The sequence below is a fragment of the Platichthys flesus genome, chromosome 12 (assembly GCF_949316205.1).
Source record: "Platichthys flesus chromosome 12, fPlaFle2.1, whole genome shotgun sequence".
NCBI classification, from domain to species: Eukaryota; Metazoa; Chordata; class Actinopteri; order Pleuronectiformes; family Pleuronectidae; genus Platichthys; species Platichthys flesus.
Genome location: NC_084956.1, coordinates 22,201,498 through 22,221,285, shown reverse-complemented (window position 1 = coordinate 22,221,285; position 19,788 = coordinate 22,201,498).

Here is a 19,788-nt window from a genome sequence, read left to right as displayed (position 1 = left end):
AATGATAAAAACTTCACGGGCACCTTCAGAGTAGCTCTAGTAGTCATTTAAAAGGGTTATCCTCATGGGGACCGGGATTTTGGTCCCCAAAGCGCAACCGGTCCCCATGACGTGACTGTGTAAACAGTCAACGGTCCCCATCGCGTGATGATTACCAGAACACACACACACACACACACACACACACACACACACACACACACACACACACACACAAATTAGCTGATAATAAAAATAGAACCAGCTACGAATGGTTTCTTTTGTCTCTGTAATAGAATGGATGGTCAATGCTATCATGCAGCTCTAAGATCACACAAGACGACAAACCAGTCTTTTGTCCGAGGCAATTATAGAGTGTGCTATAATTGAATCTAAATCCTGCCTGAACATTTTCAAATAAGCATTAAATAACCACACAATGAATTGATGACTGACCTTTTCAAATAATTTTTGTGTTGCCTTTCCAATAGAATGGCGACATAAAAGTCTATAGTTGGCTTAAACACCTGGATCAAGAAGAGGTTATAGCACTTTAAAGGATTATAGTACATTTCCTGTTAAGAAAGATAGATTGATCATTGATAAGCAGCGTAGTTGGGATGGGGTCCAGCAGACACTTTGACAGATGAAAAAATCATTGAAGTTAGTTGGTGCAGGTCCATGGGAGAAAATAATTAACATGTAAGAGCTGTTTCTTAGGTACATTTTTTAAATCACATTTAATTCATTCATTATTTTCCTTGGCCTCTTTGTGGATAGCACCATGCATTTGCACAGCCTCCCATTCCACTTTTGTCCTAGCTGGAGCCCCATCCATTGTTTCTCCACACAGTTTGTTACAGTGCAACTTTATGTCATTGATCGCAGCTGAAACAGCTTCATACCTGTCATGATGCTCTTTAGACTCCTGACAAGCTGTTCCTCCATGATACAAATGCTGTGGTGAACTCCCGGCAAAACACTAAGATCTCTGCTGTATATACTGTATGTCATCTCATTACATACAGTTAAGCAAAAGTCAGGATTACTGAGGAATAATTACTTCATGGTTACGTCACACATTACGTCACATTTAATAGCCACATTAAACTCCTTTTCTATAAAAACATATAGCTGCAGCCTAATAGCTTAAAATATTAGATTTTATTTTAAATGTGAAAACAAAAAGGGAGAGCAGGTCAGACTAGAGGCGAACACAGAAACTGCAGCTCGGTAGAAACCAACTGCAGCTTCTGCTCTGATCAAAAGCTGCGGTGCTGATCTCTGATCAGCTGAGACCAGAGAAACTCTGTGTTTTCACTGTTTCCATAGGTAAGAAGCAGTCAGTCACTGAGAGGCTGCTCCACGTGAACGAGCTATGATTTCACTGTGTCTCTCTGAGCGAGTGCGCAGGGCGGGGGGTGGAGCTACGGACCGGAGCGCTATCTGGGAGGACACACAGACACACACACACACAGACTTACTCGCCCGCTACTGATACTTCATGACGGCCTGATACGATGATGTTTTAAAAATTATTGTGACTTAGTCAACCACCAACATTTTCGTCTCGTCTCGTCTTGTCAACGAAAGTTAAAATAGATTTAGTCATAGTTTTTATTTTCAAAGATTCGTTTTTCGTTACGTCTTCATCTCGTCGTAGTCATGGGAAAAGGGTCGTTCACGAATATATTTCGTCATAGTTTTCATCAACGAAATTAACACTGAACTACGTTTACATTTGAAAATAGCGAAATGATCTCCTGGCAACTAAAACAAAATCTGATATGCTTCCCATCATCCTTTAAGAGATCCATTCATCGCTCTGCCCCCAGTTTGCATTGTGTTGCGTTGTCCTTGTTTATACAAACATACAATGGCATCATGTCACCATCACAAAAATAGAGGTAGCTGATTACTATAAGCAGTAGGCCTATAGAGACCAGTAAGATATACTATGGGCTGCATTTTGAGTGCAGCAGGGAGCAAAAATCCTATTTCAAATATAACATTAGTACAGCATCAAAGTAAAATGATTGCAACAAAGTAAAAAGATTAGACAGACACATAGCTGCACATCAACGTCAATATCAATACTCTGAATAAAGAGCTTTAGGAGACGTAATGCTAATTTAAACAGCTGCTCTTAAAAGGCAGATGTGACTTTAAATACTCACGTTTCAGTTGATCACAGTAAATCTGATTCTGCAGAATAATAATCTGTGTAACCTAGTCAAGACAAATGGGTTTGCGAGTGAAACAACTATAAATACCTAATATATTAGGTATTTATAGTTAATTCTCCAAACACACTTATCCTCACCAACTCTAACGCTTTTCCCCGATGGGTGGACCGGATCATGTCGGTTCATGTCGGGTCAATAAATCTGTATGGTCCCTTTAGCATCGCCTGCAGGCTAGTGGAGCTAAACTAACAAGCCATGTACAGGTGCCTCCTCATCACTACTAACACATAAATACAATACTAAACTTGACTAACCACAGAAACGGGAGCGCAGACGTCTTTAGCTTCTCTGTCAGGAGAACAAACCGAAGATCAAACCGTATTATTCATCCGATCTGTGAATGAAACCTCTCCACAGACTCGGGTCGTGTTCACTGACGGGGGATAGATTGTTAGCCTGTTAGCTGAGGTGAAGCCGAGCGGGCAACAGGCTAGGAGCTGGAATCGCGTTTTGCATTATTCGAGTCGAGTTGCTAGGCAGATTTCGTGGGGCACATGTGAAGGTGCCCCATCTCTCAATGTTAACTTTGGCCTGTGTGGTTCACGCTCATTGGTGTTTTCATGGCAACAGTCTTAAGCTTGGGCCGTTGCCCCCAGAGCAGAGACAGACGGCAAGAGAGAAGCTTTTCACAGAGCAAGCACACAGACAGAAACACACACGAGTCAAATTACTCCAAAACAAGACTATAATGCTTGTGAGTTAAGTTAACCTGCATATAAAATAAAATAAATATATTTTGCCTCAAAGTACAGATGTATTGAGCTTTCTGCACAACAGCGCCATCTGGATCTGGTGGGGCAGTGCCCCACGTGCCCCTAATGTAGAAACGCCGCTGCAAAAACACATGTTCAAGGAGGTTTTAAAATACCAGGGTGAGTGAGAGATGAACCTTGAGTCTTCAGTGAATAAAGTAACTGCCTTAATCAGCAATCATGGAGCTGTATGGCAATAAATACTGAGCATGTAAGAGATAATAATGAATGCAATTATTGAAGTGCAAACTGTGATAGCAAGGGTCTCGTCTGATACCAGTACATGTCATCTGCTCTTGTGTTTTTGTTGACCTAAAGTGTGTTTTGTAGAGAACCACTGTGCTTGTTGTTCATTGATTATCTCTGTTGTTGTGACTGAGGTAATTGGAAAAACATGGATTACCTGAGCTTATGTTTAATGGCCAGATATGGTGATAAATGCCTCTGCTGGTACACAAATGTATGAAGACATTTGACTTCTGGGTTTAATATTCCAACCAACTTCAAACCCCTGCAGTAAATGTACATTGAGTAACTTTGTAAAGTCTCGTGTTTCGATTTGCCCACAAGAGGAGGGGGAAGTATGGATTTGTTTTACCTGTATTAATGTATTTAATACTCAATGGGATATCAAATTAAAAGTCTCTTTTAGTAGCTTCATGAAGAGCATTATAAATGAGGCCATCACATTTCTCAGCTCAGATTTGTAAAAAATTCTAAGAGAAATCAACAACAATAAAAAAAAGCCCTCTCGCAATTTTTTCAGAAAGTGAAAATTAATTCTTGGATCCGCACCAAATTTTTCGTTATCCGTGGTTATTAATTAATGAATCATACCAAGTTCATGTTTATAAACCAAACAATTAATCAATTAGCAAACACTGGCTACATTTTGAATTCTTCTTTTTCAGAACATATGGCATTAAGGTGGTATGCAATGGGCCAGGGTTATACAATATTGTTTTAAAACTAAAATCACAGTGTTAGGAACAAAGTAGATACATTGTCTGCAAGTGACAGAATATTTTGAAAATAAAATGAAATAAAATCAGTCTTTGCAATTATACTAGCTGTACATATTAGTGTAGGTGCATGTTCTTAAAAACATTACCCATGACATATCTTTACTACTCGTACAGTGGATGTATGAAGAGAAGACAAATTCAAGTAAAAACCACCACAAGCCTCAAAAACAGCTCCAGTGCTTCTTGCACCAGAATGGACAAATAGACAGCACTATTATGAGACTGCACAGACTGAGCAACACCCACATTCACTCAGGTGTAATTTAATTTCAACTCTGCAATTCATCATTTCAGTGTCTGTGCAGATTCAATATCTGTGTGCAATTGGTAGACTCAGCTACTGAATCTGTTTACTGTACACACATGTATACACAAAATATACATTATAATTTTATATTGACCTTGAGCTAACATTGTTGCTATTACTACCTCATGTCTATATTGTCCATTTCTCTATTTTTCCACTTTTCATATTGTTCCCATTTTCATTTATGTAAAACATTTAAAATGAAATGTATACACGTATGTTTAGGTTGTGTTGAAGGTGGGATGTAAATGAGCGGTTTGAGCACGGTGGAAAAAAAACCTCTCAGGAAGACTTAGCGATGAAGGTGTAAAATTGGATTATTTATTTGTCAGGCCTGGACTAGAAGGAGGACTCAGATGCAGAGGATTCACGTGGCAGCACACTTTATTGAGATCGGTTCCTCTATGCAGAGTGACAACAGATCAGGCTATGAAAAAACTTGCTTAATCTATTCAAAAACACTCACTAGAAAAAGGAGTTCGTAAAACATAAATAACTCACAACGGAGGTCAAACAAAAGGCTAGGGCAGGAAATCAAAAGCGCTCCCGAAGGAGGAAAACCAAACTATGAAAACGGGACAAAAGAAAAGGCTCACCTAAAAAGGCTCAATAAACTAACTAAATCTCTCTAAACAGAAATCACTCCAAAAGGGAGGAAGAAAAACAGATTACCAGAACAAAAACAAAAATAAGCTAAACTAGAAAACTTTAACACACCAAAAATCAATCTCATGGAGGAAACAGAAAACAACTTACGCGGCGTAGCAAAGATCATGGAAAATCCGACTATGACTGTGGAAGGGCTTGGGTGAACGAACAAGAACGAAACACTTCGTCACAAGACAAAGGGGAGACGCAGACTATAAGCACATGAGGGTGAAGGGAACAGGTGGAAACAATCCGGAATCAGTGACACATGAGGAAGGGCAAGTGACCTGAAACGAGAGGGGAGTTAGGATTTCAAAATAAAACAGGAAGTTACGAGACAAAAACCCAAGACAAGACAGACCTCACCACGGTGTGACATTATTGTCCCATATTAAGGCTGACAAGGCAGAATTAACTAGGAAAATATATAATAATTTTTAAAAAAAGCAAAAAAACTACAAAAAAACTTGAAAATAAGAAAATAAAGAGGCACGTGGGCCCAATACAATATCAATATACTTCGCAGAAAAACCCTTCTACGGCGAGCTCTCAGACTTACGTCTGACCAACAGCAGCCCCCTAACATAATGAACCCACAGGCAGTGTTGCCAACTCCTAAGTAAGGAAAGTAGCTATTGGCTGTCCTAAAAGTCGCTAGATGTCGCTAAATGACGTCATCGCCTAATTTGCATAATGTAATGAAAAACACCCTAAATATGTTTGGAACTTAAAATAAGCTTTCTTCTACAGAAGCGTATTACATTCACTTCACAAAGAAAATTATTCTGTTTTTCTGAGATAATTATCTCGGAAATGCCGAGATAAATGCCCCAAAAAATAAAAAATAAAAGGGAATGGAATACGCTTCCGTATTTTTCTGTTGATTCTTTTTTTTTTTTATCTTGCCATAGAAATAGGCCATCACTTCTCAAAATACTAAATAATGCTGTATCTAGACCCACATACATAAATCTATTTTGTCCTGTATTGTTAAATGTTAGAATATCAATTTAATCAAAATGATATGTGGGGTGGAACTTCTAGCTCTACGTCCAGCCCTCCTCCTTTATCCGGCCTTGGGACCGGCAAAATGATCCAAAAGAGATACTATGGCAGAGCAAGTTATTTATTTTTTTCTTCTTAAGTTTGGTTCAGTTTTCAGGGCCCTGAAAGCAGTTTCAGTTTCACCACGTTCCACACGGGAGATGTGGACTCAGCAACATGACTCATGACTCATGTTTTCCAGTGACAGTGAAGATACATTGACACTTACATCCCGCTCTGTAAGCCAGGGCAGGATCAGCGGTGGCTTTTTGCGCATGCGCGACTCATTTGCTGTCTGGAGGACGCGGAGTGTGGGTCTCCTCTCTGCACTGACTGCAGCTGGGACTACTGCGCAAGGCTACTGGGAGACTGACCGCCTGTGAGTGCGCTGGGATGGCGGAGGGGCTCTCGGCATCACCCGCTGCTCGTTGAGGACAGTCACTGCAGAACTATACGTTCTTTCACGTCAGTCTCCAAAACACCAGAAAGTCTCTAATATCACCAGAAAAAGTCGCTAGATTTGTCGCTAGTAGCTTTTGAAAAAAAAAGTCCCCATGAGGGTTTGGAAAGTCGCCAGATTTAGCGACAAAGTCGCCAAGTTGGCAACACTGCTCACAGGCTTATATGCGATCTAACCCCGCCCCCACAGTTGGAACAATCCAACATACAATCAAACACAGGGGTGTCACAGGTAAAAACTCCCCAAAGCTTTAACAGCTTATCCCAGAAATTCTTTGACAAGAAAAATACTTTGCAATCTATTAACTGCACAATTCCCCCAAGAAGGCATAGCAAACTAATAAAATATCAGTCTAAACAAAAATAAAATACTCCTCTGGTTCACTTCCGGCTAACCCGGAAGTCGAACGCCTATTTACTTCCGCATCGCAGGCTGCTCGCTTTCCCCACAAACAAACAGACCCGCGATGCGGAACCACGGTAAAACGTACGCTGTGTATAATGACTGGAATAATGTAAGATTTTAAACTAAATAAATGGAACATTTATAACGCAAGACATTTTATGGTGAGGTGATTTTAACAGAAAACTGACTGGTACAAAGGTATTTAAACTTTAGCGGTGTTATGATTGAAGTAAGCTTTTTTATTATGCACGGAGGTTTGTATGACAATGGATGGGTTAAACAAACACGGTAAACGGACCCGGACAACAGATATGCAACACAGAGTTAACGATGTAATGATTCGTGTAAACGGGCCAGTGCATTACTTCCGTGACGGCCGCCGTGCGCACCGTCACAAACACATACATTTAACTATTGTACTAATAACACATGTAAACGGGGCAGTATATTACTGCCGTGACGGTCGGCGTGCGCACCGTCACACCCCCTCCCCCCCCCCCCCCCCCCCCCCGCCTTAAGAGAGAGCGTCCATGTCATGGCGCGAAAGGAAGTCCGCAATAACATTGTCCTTGCCAGCCTTGTACTTCACAGTAAACTTGTAGGGCTGCAACGACAGGTGCCAACTGGTAATCCTTGAATTAAAATCACTCATGCGATGGAGCCACTGCAGGGCCCTATGGTCCGTCTCAAGGACAAAGTCTTTGTCCACCAGATAGTACTTAAGAGTGTCAATGGCCCACTTAATAGCCAGAGCCTCTTTCTCAACAGTTGAGTAGCGAGTCTCGCGAGGGAACAGTTTACGGCTCACGTACTGTACTGGTCTTCTGTCCTCCCCCTCACCCTGCAACAACACTGCCCCCAGGCCAAGGCCTGAGGCGTCAGTCTGCACCGTAAAGGGCAAGGAAAAGTCCGGGCTCTGGAGCACAGGATCCAGACACATGCTTTCCTTTAAGTCCTGAAAAGCTGCTTCACCCTCAGCCGTCAAAACCACCTTGTTGGGACTGTTCTTGCGAAGCACTTCATACGGACCTTGCCACTTAGCCAACAGACTGCTCTCAGATGAGGGTAGCAGCAGCAGTACTTTCTCTCCAGGATTAAAAGAGCGGCTGCGTGCAGTCTGGTCATACCATGTCTTCTGTCGTGTCTGTGCCTTGGCCAGGTGGTCATGTGCCATGGAGCTCAGCTGTTCCAGCTTCTCCCGCATCTTTAGGACATAGCTCACGATGTTAACCAGCTGGTGAGGAGCGTCCTCCTCCCAGCTCTCATGGAGAATGTCAAGCGGGCCTCTCACCTCCTGGCCGTACAAGAGCTCGAAGGGGCAGAACCCGGTGGATGCCTGCGGTACCTCTCTGTAGGAGAAAAGCAGATAGGGGAGCCACTGATCTGATGCACAGACTCATCTCCATGGATGCAGCGGACCCTCACGCTACCCACTGGCCGATAATTAGACTTCAAACAGGATTTAAGAACAAAAGATTGACTACTACCGGAGTCAACTAAAGCCTGCAGCGTTTTGCCTCCTATCCTGAAGGGGACAGTTACATCAGCCGGAGTGAATGCTATATGTTTACTAGGGCCAGAGAAATAACATAGTCTTGAGTCAGTGGCTTTCATCACAGGGCAATGGGGTCTAATGTGACCTTGCTGACCACAGTGGTGACATATCAGGGCCCGAGATGAACTAGCTGGAGCGGGCGTAACACTGGGGCTGGGCCTATAGGGGCTGTTAGAGGGGCTGAACACACGACCACTACCACCCACAGACTTACCGACCGGTGTCTTCAGCGGCTCATGCTGGGCTGTCTGCTGAGGTCGTCTCCAGGAGGCTCAGCTGGTAGCACCGTCTGGACTGTCTGGCGGCCATGAAGGTCTCCACCAGTTCTGCCGCTTCAGCCGAGGAGTGTGGGGTGCGTTCTTTCACCCATAAAGAAGCTAAACTAAATAATGCAGGGCTGATATTTCAACATTTCATTTACGTAGCTTTACAGGTATACAAGTACATATTAATTGTTATTTGTGATCCATTCGATCAAAAGGAGACCAGGTCTGTTCAACAAATGCCTGGAAAGTCAATCTGGATTAAGCCAATAAAGAATTGTGGCAAGAATTCTACAACATTTAATTTTTATTTTATCTAATCACTCCAGGCGGTGGCATTTATCTTTTCATCTCTATGTCACAAGTGGAGTACTGTACCTTTCACAAGGGCTCTAAAATATTACATTCCATTAGGTGATATCAGTATTGTGGCACGGCCAAGCAGCCTGAAGAGGGAGGCGTATGGGATGTGGGTAAAACTGGGGCATCAGTTTGGGACGAGGGACACGGTTTAGGCATGATGGAGGAGTTGAGGAGTTGCTGTTACCAGATGGTATAACCTCCAGTGGATCTGGAAACGTTGCTGCCCTGTGTGAAGCGAGCACCAGCGTCAAATCCACTGTCCACCATCACTGTTGAACCATGGGGGTACATAGCTCCCATGGGATAGTAAGCCATGGGGACATTCTGACCCATCTGCCCAACGGCCATCTGTGGCTGCATGGGCATAAACATCTGAGCACCAGGGTAGTGAGAGGACATCTACTGCATCTGACCAGGCACCTGAGGTGGAAGCACATATCTGGGCTGGTATATCTCAGAATATGCAGGTGGTGTGTCTGTGTAGGGAGGTACCTGAGGGGACATTTGCATAGCAGGAGGGTATACAGGGGCAGTGCTCTGCTGAGGATACACTGCCTGCTGTGGATAGGAACCTTTGTTGTTCATGGCGGCGGGAGCGGTGTGGCGGCTGCAGGAGATGCCTGCTTTCAACACGGGGCAGTATATTACTGCCGTGACGGTCGCTGTGCGCACTGTCACAGGTTGCATATTACCTATTTGTTACTTTCCATGTCCTATCCTCCTGTAATACTGAAAATGTTTCCACTGTGTGACTTGTAAATAATTATTTTATCTTAACTGATAGACTCCTCTACTCTCTGAAATTCTACCAGACATGTTCAATGTCCCTCATTTGATGCTTTTATTATGCCACATCCATTTTCTGGCCAAACAGCGATATATAAATACAAAACCATAACAATTTACAACGATATATGAGGGACCCTCGCTAATATCCAATATTAGCATCACTACACTGGCTTCCAGTTAAATCTAGAATAGAATTTAAAATTCTCCTCCTCACCTTCAAGGCCCTTAATAATATAGCGCCTTTTTACCTTAAAGAGCTGTTAGTACCTTATAAACCCACTAGAGCACTCCGCTCCCTGAATTCAAGCCTACTTGTCGTCCCTAAATTCTCTAAAAGTAGAGTAGGAGCCAGAGCTTTTAGCCATCAAGCCCCTCGGCTGTGGAATAATCTACCACTTTCAGTTCGGGAGGCAGTCACCATCTGTTCAGTTAAAAGTAGGCTCAAAACCTTCCTTTTTGATAAAGCTTATAGTTAGAGCTAATTAGTGCGCCAGAACGTTACTTGTTCTATTTTATGACACATGACACACGGAGCTTCTCTTTCCAGCTTCTCCTTCCTCTTCTCCATCCCTATCCCCCTTCCCCGGAATCCCTTTGCTTTATCAACCCGCAGATCCAGGGCCTCTGTGGCTGCACCATGGATTGCGGTTTGTGGATCGCGCACCGGGGGTCGCGGTGTTGGATCCAGTGTGGCGGATTCTGAGTCATGTGGGCTTATCGTGGTGCTGGTGGCGGACCCTGTGTCGCGTTGGCATTGGGCACGGGCGGTGGATCAGGACCGCGGTGGTGGCTTGTGATGGGTCCTCCTGGTGGGCGGCGGTGGACGGTGACTGAGGACTGGAGTGGCGTCTGGTCTGGATGGTGGATCGTGGTCTAGATGGTTGCTGAGCATGGACTGTGCTTGCAGTGGGACTGCTTGGCATGTCATGTTGGGGTTGTCCTTCGGGATGTCTACCGTCATCAATGCTGCTAGAGACTTTGATTATTGATGATGTTCTCCTGCACGTGGCATCTATTGCACTTCTGTCCGTCCTGGGAGAGGGATCCCTCACATGTGGCTCTCTCTGAGGTTTCTACATATTTTTACCCTGTTAAAAGGTTTTTTTGTAGTTTTTCCTTACCCTTGCTGAGGGTTAAGGACAGAGGATGTCACACCCTGTTAAAGCCCTATGAGATGAATTGTAATTTGTGAATATGGGCTATACAAATAAAATTTGATTGATTGATTGATAATCTCAATGGTAAAAAATGGAAGATACATAAATGACCAAGGAGGAAACCCAACCACCTGTATACCATTGGCATGTTATAGTGCTCTGCTCCCGTCCCTCATGGATTTGTTAACACATTAATGCAGTGTTTGCTGAAGGCTTACGCCAGCTAGGCCTGATTGATGAGGCTGGAATTAACACCTTAACAGTAAGGCTGGGTTACTAAGGGGAATGGAGCACACCCATCCCCCTATCCTGAGGCAACATCGCAGCATATTATGAATGATGAAATCTGTCTATATAATTGAATGGCAACAATGAGTTTAAGTGTGTGTGTGTATGTGTGTGTGTGTTTGAGAGAGACAGAGGCTGTGTCCAAAATCACACACTATCACTGTGTAGTCCACTATATAGGGAGTTCACCATTTTGTAGTGCTTCCAGAATGAAACTTTTTATACCCTCTATGTTTCCCAAAATACAATGGGAAAAATAATAAACAGTCTATGGTCACTAACCAAGCAATATCATCATGCATTGTGCTTGTGGCAGAGACAAGAGGAGAGAGGGCAAAGGGAACAGTCTGACCTGTTGTACAAAAAAATTCAAATACGAGCAGGGTATCACAGCAGAAACTGTAGCATACAAGTTTATTTACATGTTTTTGTGTCAAATAATTAGGTGTTTTTCTCTTTTGCTGGTGAACTCACTATATAGTCCTTTACAAAGAAGTAACTATATATTGAAGTAGGGGTTAGTGAGTGAGTGGGTGATTTCAGCCAGAAAGAGGGACAGTAAATAGGGAAATACAGGCCTTCCTCTGGAAGTACTTTTTGGAGTTGCATCTGAGTTAAGTGAAATGCTCGTATTGACAAATCATTGCCTTTTGGGTAGCACTTTATAAATAGCTGGCATGCTGAGGATTTACCAGGAGCAACACAGCTGTTGCAGAGACTCAATGTGAGTCAATTAAAAAGTCTAACACAAGAGACTATTTTTATCCAGCATGCACATGTGTCAACATCTTGTCACTTCCATTTCAAACCCGCTAATTAAAAACTCTCACTTTTTTCAACCAAGCATCAGTAGGAGTGTCTAACTTCACCATATAATTTAATCAGTGGCACTGCAGCCTGCTTCAGCTAAACCACTGTTGGTTAACACTGAATTTAATGCTATTGAGTATTAGCCTCAAAATCACACTGTTAAAACAGACGATATTCACTTCCTTTGTTATATCTTATATTTGGAGGGCTTTTTAACAGTGATGTTAGGGGGAGGGGGGTTCACTTCCTGTTGTGCAGCCCCCTTAGTTCAGCCACTTACCCGAACAATCAATATTAGCTCAAGCTTCCTTGAAATCCACAAAAGATGTCCAAACCTTTTAAATAAAATGTTGAATTTCATACTGGTTGAATATTGTTATTCTGCTTTCACTCAACAATGAAGAGTAAACCTGTTTTTTGAAGCATATTAAATGCCTATAAATCTTCTCAAGGAGACTGTCTTAGGAGAATGTGCAACTAAATTTACCAACAGCACCAGAGTTCTATATTTTCCATATGCAGTTCCTCTCCTCTAGTGAGGGCAGTCAGGCTTTGAACGTCTGAAGGTTCAAACTGCTGGAAAACAAGCAGGTCTAGACCTAGCCCTAAAACGGCTGTTGTGACCCAGATTGAGTCAGATATTTTTATCCTCATTCTGTGCCTATGCCACATTGTAGCCTACTTACAGAGTGGGACCATGCAGGCAGACAGCAAGCCATGGCCTTAATGGTTACAGAGTAGGTATTGACAGATCACTCCGTAATCTTTAGCCATGACTTTGCTTTTATTGCAGAAACTAAATTGGGATTAAAAGATTGACAATAAAAAACATTGGATTATTGTAAACCTTCTGGAGTAGTGAGATACTTTCTGACTTTGATTTATTTTTTAACACTTACGTTCATTTATTTTATTTAAGTGTATAGTTATGTGGAGACTTTAGGGTCTGATAATGTAAATTTGATGTTATACAACAGCCTATGCTTAAGTGTAAGTGAGACGCCTTTTAGATCGCTTTCACACCCTCACTGAATTCTGGATAATCTCAAGAGATATTCCCCGGATAGGCTGTATGTCCAAGAGGTTCCAAGAAAGAGGCTCTGGACTTCAAGCCAGTCCCTTCAGAGAAATCAGCAGTTGGGAAAGTTCTCACAGGCAGAGGGTTGGTAGACAGATCTGGTCAAACACAATTAAATCAAATTGTTTCAATATACCATAGATGTGTAAATTGTTATTATCTGTTATTTATCTGTTTAGATAGAACATTCTACACTTATTATGGATGAATGGATAAATACGGGTCATTAAAGGTGTTTGAGGATATCCACATTGTAAAAATATCTATGAATATTGAGAAAACACTGTACAAAACATTCACATTTTTACTCTTTTCCGCAGTCCTTTAGAAGCGATGATCTTTTCTGGAGCTTGCACAGTTGTAACTTATGTTATGTCCACGTTGCCCAACATCTTGAGCCTCAAAACTATGTTAATCATACAAATAATCCAAGTTCTTAAAAAAGTGCACACATTGTGCTTGTTAAAGCTTGAGGATCAGGCCAGGCTCGTTGGTTGTGAATGCCTGATGGACAATGTGAGGTGTCATTTTTAGAAAAGATGTCATCCACTCCCTTCTTGCCATTTCAGGTTTATTCCAGGACTCTGAATATTTGCATTTAAATTGCACTTCAAATTGGAAGTAACGTTTTCTGAACAGAAAAACTAATATTTCAGTCACATCTAATTTATATATGAGTAAAACAAAGTAACGTATTATCTAAATACATATATACACAATATGGTTTAAAAAAAACAAGATGGAAATATATTGTGACGTATCAATGCATATGCTACTGTATTGATACATCATCGAATGATGTGACGGCAGTATGGAAAAAAGAAACATCACCTATGGTGCAGTGGACAATAAGGCCAATAGGTGGATGCAAAGACATAAACAGCACACGCTTTTCATTATTAAAAAATGCAGTTCCCCAGTTGTATGCAGATGTAAAGCAAAAAGTCACTGAGCAATCTCTTCTGCAAACAGAGGGTGTTCTCAATCGCTGGACACATATTTACACCTCAGAGAAGTGGAGGAAGATGTTTAGCATTATATGCCAGAACAAGGCCACTTCTAAGTAGGGATGAGCGAGTACAGTATTATCTGTATCTGTATCTGTATCTGTTAACCATATGAATTATCTGTATCCGTATCCGTACTCGGTGTGGGCGGGGCCTAACCCGAAAGTGGGTGTGATTTAACCAGGAAGTGGGCGGGATTTAACCCGGAAGTAGGCAGGGTTGTCTTGAAACGGGCGGGGCTTTAACCAGTATGTTATTTTAAGCATGCAATTGATATGGGTTGATCAAAAATTGTTATATTTAGAGGGCGCTAGTGAGCACTGCATGGAGTAGTCCTGTTTTCGAGTGGCTCCTCCACACTCTCACTAAATATTTGCTAAAATCAACACTTTCAGAAATATGAGCGGACCCAGCAGAAACAAACCTAAGGAGAAACCTTCGCATCCGAACGTGAACCCAAAGAAAAGCGGCAAAACCGTTCCTACTATGGAAAAGGTTGGTGCCGTTAGCCCTGAGCTAAGCCCGGCTAACAGCCCAGGCTCCGCTGCTAACACCGATGATCCTTCAACGTCACAACCCTGGCTGGCTAGCGTCTTGGCGGCTATTGGGAAACTGGACAATGACATGAACGCCAGATTCAACGCGCTTGATTCTAACCTTCAACAAGTTCAGACTTCCCTGGCGGACCACACGTCACGCATCTCCGACTTGGAGGGTTTTGCTAACGACCACGAGTCCCGCATCGCAGCCCTGGAGAAACGGTGCACGGAGCTATTGGAAACCAACAAGTCCACTAAACGTAAGCTAATAGACCTCGAGAACCGATCTAGACGCTGCAATATTAAAGTTACTGGGCTACCGGAAAAAGTTGAGAAAGGCAACCCGACTCAGTTTCTCGCTGAGTTCCTGCCGCAGCTCCTCGGGACCAATCATTTCTCAAGTGGACTCAAAGTTGACCGGGCGCACCGCATCGGTCCACCCTCAGCCGGCCGTCCACGCACCATGATCGCTAAGATTCATCACCCTCCGGAGAAGGAAAAAATCCTTAAGCTTGCCCGCCTGCAGGCTCCCCTGACCTTCAACGGCGCCCGAATCAGCGTATACCCAGAATTTTCACCTGAAGTCACCGAACAACGCCGCGCCTTTGCCAGAGCAAAAAAGAAACTGAGGGACGCCGGGATCAAACACGGTCTCCTCTTCCCCGCCAGACTGATCTTCAATCATGGCACGGAGCAGAAAATATTTCAGGATGCCACGGATGCCGAGTCTTTCATAGACAAATGTATTACATCCCCCGCCGCTCCGGTGTGAGCTCTATCCCCGCCCGGGGAACTTATTCATCCTGCTGCCGCTCCCAGACACCCACGTAAGACATTTTAGTGGTACCCGTTTCAGTTTCTCAGTCACACTAAGAATTGAGTGTTATTTAACCGCTAAATATATGAGTGTTTTTCGTTTACTTGTGTGGACGGGGCTACCGGTCTATTGATTAGCGAATCATGTTCTCTGCTTTAGCAAGGAGTATTATTCTAGTTCGACGGTTTCTTGCAGTGTTTAGCCGTTTCTCAGTGCTTATGTTTTTCTTGTTCCACCTCGTTTGGTGGGGTGGACAGGGGGGGGGTTTAGTCTGTATGTCTTCTCGTTTTCCCTTTTTTCGCCTGCTCTTCTTAAATGTACCATACCTATTATTCCTTTCGATATGTTACGTCGTCATACATCTACTATCTTTCTGTGATCATTGACAACTCTCCTGCTCCGCCACAAGGTGGCAGTTTAACACTACTTAGCTGGAATGTCAGGGGTTTGCAGAGTAACTTGAAGAGAGGCAAAGTCTTCTCCCATTTAAAGTCTTTGTCAGGAGATATTATTTTTATGCAAGAAACGCATATTAAACATAATGAGCAATGGAGGTTGAGATGTGCTTGGATATCTCAGATATATCAGTCAACTTTCTCCTCTAAGGCCAGAGGTGTAGCCATATTAATCAGACGGACCGTTCCATTTGAACATATTTCCACTGTCTCTGACCCTAACGGCCGCTATTTAATAGTAACAGGCCGCATTCTGTCACGGCATGTAACCTTTCTGAATATTTACGCACCTAACTTTGACGACCCTGGTTTTTTTAGGAAAGTCTTCAACCTTATTCCAGATTTATCATCCACTCATTTAATCGCGGGTGGTGATTTTAATACGGTATTGGACTGCTCTCTTGATAGACTCTCCTCTCGCCCCACCAGTCTCTCTAATGCCAGTATTGCGCTGAATAATATAATTAAGTCAATGAACCTTCTTGACATTTGGAGGCTGCAACACCCAAACGATAGGGACTTTTCCTTCTTCTCAAGCGTACATAAGTCGTATACGAGAATTGACTACTTTTTGACTGACGCCACTTTGACCTCAGATATAATTTCCTCCAAATATCATGATATCATAATTTCTGATCACAGCCCTGTTGAACTAAAAATAAATATTGGTGGGACCAAGACCGCATTTAACTGGCGGTTCAATCCTTTACTACTTAACAACATACAATTTCGCCAGCAAACAGCCAGCAGAATAACAGAATATTTTCATGAAAATGATACACCCGAGGTAAATGACTCCACTCTATGGGAGGCTTTTAAAGCTGTTATACGAGGACATATCATAGCTCATGAGGCTAAAATAAAAAAAGACAAGAAGAAAGAATTAATTGATGTCACAACTCAACTCAAACTATTAGAAAGAGACTACAGATTGACCGCCTCACCTTCTAAGCTTGTTGAAATAACCAAATTAAAGTCTAAATATAATGCTATCCTTTCTGACCAAGTCAGCTTAATGTTACTAAAAGTTAAACAAAAACACTTCGAGCTAGCCGACAAGCCGGATAAACTACTGGCTCGCCAGCTTAGGTACATCCAGGCTAGCAGAATGATTCATGAAATTAAGACCAAATCGGGAACCACTACTACAGACCCTGAGAAAATTAATGAATGTTTCCGTGAATTCTATGAAGATCTTTACACCTCAAAGTCTACCACTACTGCAACTCATACCTCTGAATTTCTCCACACTCTCCACCTGCCTAAATTGAGTCCCTCTGCACAAACAGATTTAAATGCTGACATAACATTAGATGAAGTTCAACAGGCAATCCGCTCTTTTCCTAGTGGAAAGGCGTCCGGCCCGGACGGATTTGGCATCGAATTCTATAAAGCATATTTAGACATTATAGCTCCTTTCATGTTAAGAATGTTTAATCATTCTATGTCAATTGGTCTGCTCCCGGAGACGCTTTACTCTGCCAACATCTCTCTGATCTTGAAAAAAGACAAGACCCAGACAGACCCCTCCTCATACCGACCTATTGCCCTCCTGGGCTGTGACCTTAAGGTGTTCACTAAAATTCTTGCAAACAGACTGAATAAATGCATTGCAGATATAATCCATGAAGATCAGACTGGATTTATTCCAGGCAGATTTTCTTTTTTTAATGTAAGGCGTCTGTTGAATATTATGTACACTAGTTTTGGTAAAGATTCTAAAATAGCTGTCCTCGCTCTTGATGCCCAAAAGGCGTTTGATCAAGTTGAGTGGTCGTATATATTGGCTGCAATGGGGGAGTTCGGTCTGGGGGAGAGCTTTGCCTCCTGGGTCAAAATGCTATACGCTCGTCCTACCGCTTCAGTTATCACTAACAACAACAGATCTCCTACCTTCAAATTACAACGATCTTGCCGGCAGGGCTGCCCCCTCAGCCCATTATTATTCGCTATTGCAATGGAGCCCCTCGCTGTCAGTATCAGGAACCACCCTTCTATTGCCCCAGTAATCCTTGGGGGAGTCGACCACCGTATCTCGCTGTACGCGGATGATGTAGTTTTGTTTTTATCCCGCCCAGAAGACTCCCTCCCCCCTTTATTAAGACTCATTGAAAAATTTGGTGAAATATCTGGCTACACTGTAAATCTGGATAAAAGTGAATTCATGCCCCTTACAGGTGATTTTTCCTTAAAAACCTGCCATTTAAAATTGTAACAGACAAAATCAAATACTTAGGAACCACAATCCCTAAAGACCCCAAGTTAATTTATAAACTGAATTTCCTGGACATGATTGATAAATTAAAATCGAATATCGAATCCTGGAGACTGCTACCATTATCTCTGATAGGTCGTGTCAATGCAATCAAAATGGTAACTCTTCCCAGATTCCTCTATCTCTTCCAGAATCTACCTGTTCTCTTGCCCAAATCCTTTTTTAAATTATTAGACTCACTCATTCTACCGTTCGTGTGGGGTTTCAAAACGCATCGTATTGCTAAAAAACATTTAACCAAACCCAGATCAGCTGGTGGCCTCAGTTTACCAGACTTCTGCCACTACTACTGGGCAGCGAATTGCAGAGCGTTAATGTATTGGCAAAACGCACATCAGGGTAATGTTACTGCCCACACCCCATCTTGGCTCGCAATTGAACAAAGTCTCCCCGTCAGTTCTATGCCAGCCCTCCTCTTCTCCTCAGCTCAACCCTTAAAATCCATTGCTGGAAATAATTTCATAGTTACAAGCTCTTTAAAAATTTGGTATCAAATAAGGAAATCATTTAACCTGCCTGAGATCTCCTCTTACACCCCTCTCTACCGAAACCACGCTTTCCCACCTTCATTGTCCGATAACACTTTCCTTTTCTGGAGGGATAAAGGTATTGCCACCATTGGGGACCTTTATCTTAACAAGACTTTTGCCACCTTTGCTCAGCTGAAGGGGAAATATACACTGTCAGACACGCACTTCTTCCGCTACCTGCAGATTAGAGATTTCACCCGCAAAAATATTCCTTACTTTCAATCGTTGCCAGCTCCCATTGAATTATACACTCTTTTGACTCGACCTCCTGATTCTAAGAAACTCACTTCGCGATTTGTTGATCTTTTCACCTCACTTAACCCGACCTCATCCCAGCACTTAAAGGAGGCTTGGGAGAAAGACTTAGCCTTGTCGATAAGCGACAATGACTGGGAATCCTACCTCGGTGATATTCATAAATGTTCAATAAATTCAAGGCACCAACTTATTCAATTTAAGGTTGTCCACAGATTACATTATTCCTGTACTAAACTCCATTCTTTCTACCCCTCTGTATCCCCAATCTGCTCAAATGCCAGTCAGCTGAGGGAACCTTAGGCCATCTCTTTTGGTTTTGTCCCAAATTGAACCAGTTTTGGTCTGATATTTTCAAATGCTTTTCTGAGGTATATGAGTGTAATATTTCTCCAGATCCATTCACTGCAATTTTAGGTGGCTCCCAGCACCTTTCTATGCTCACCAACGAACACCGTAGGACTATACAATACGGCATGGTCATAGCAAAAAGGAACATACTAACTTTATGGAAGAGTGGTGAGGCGCCTTCCTTTAAGGCCTGGCTTTCAGAAACTACCAGTCTGCTGCATATGGAAAGGATCCGACACAATGTCTCTCTCAGCTCTGCAGCCTTTGATAAGATTTGGCAACCTTTCTTTTTATATTTGTCAAGAATGACCCAACAGTGATAGTCATGCTCCACTCACATTCCTTTCTACCAACGTAACTTCATGTTTTTGACTTCTATATAATGACAGG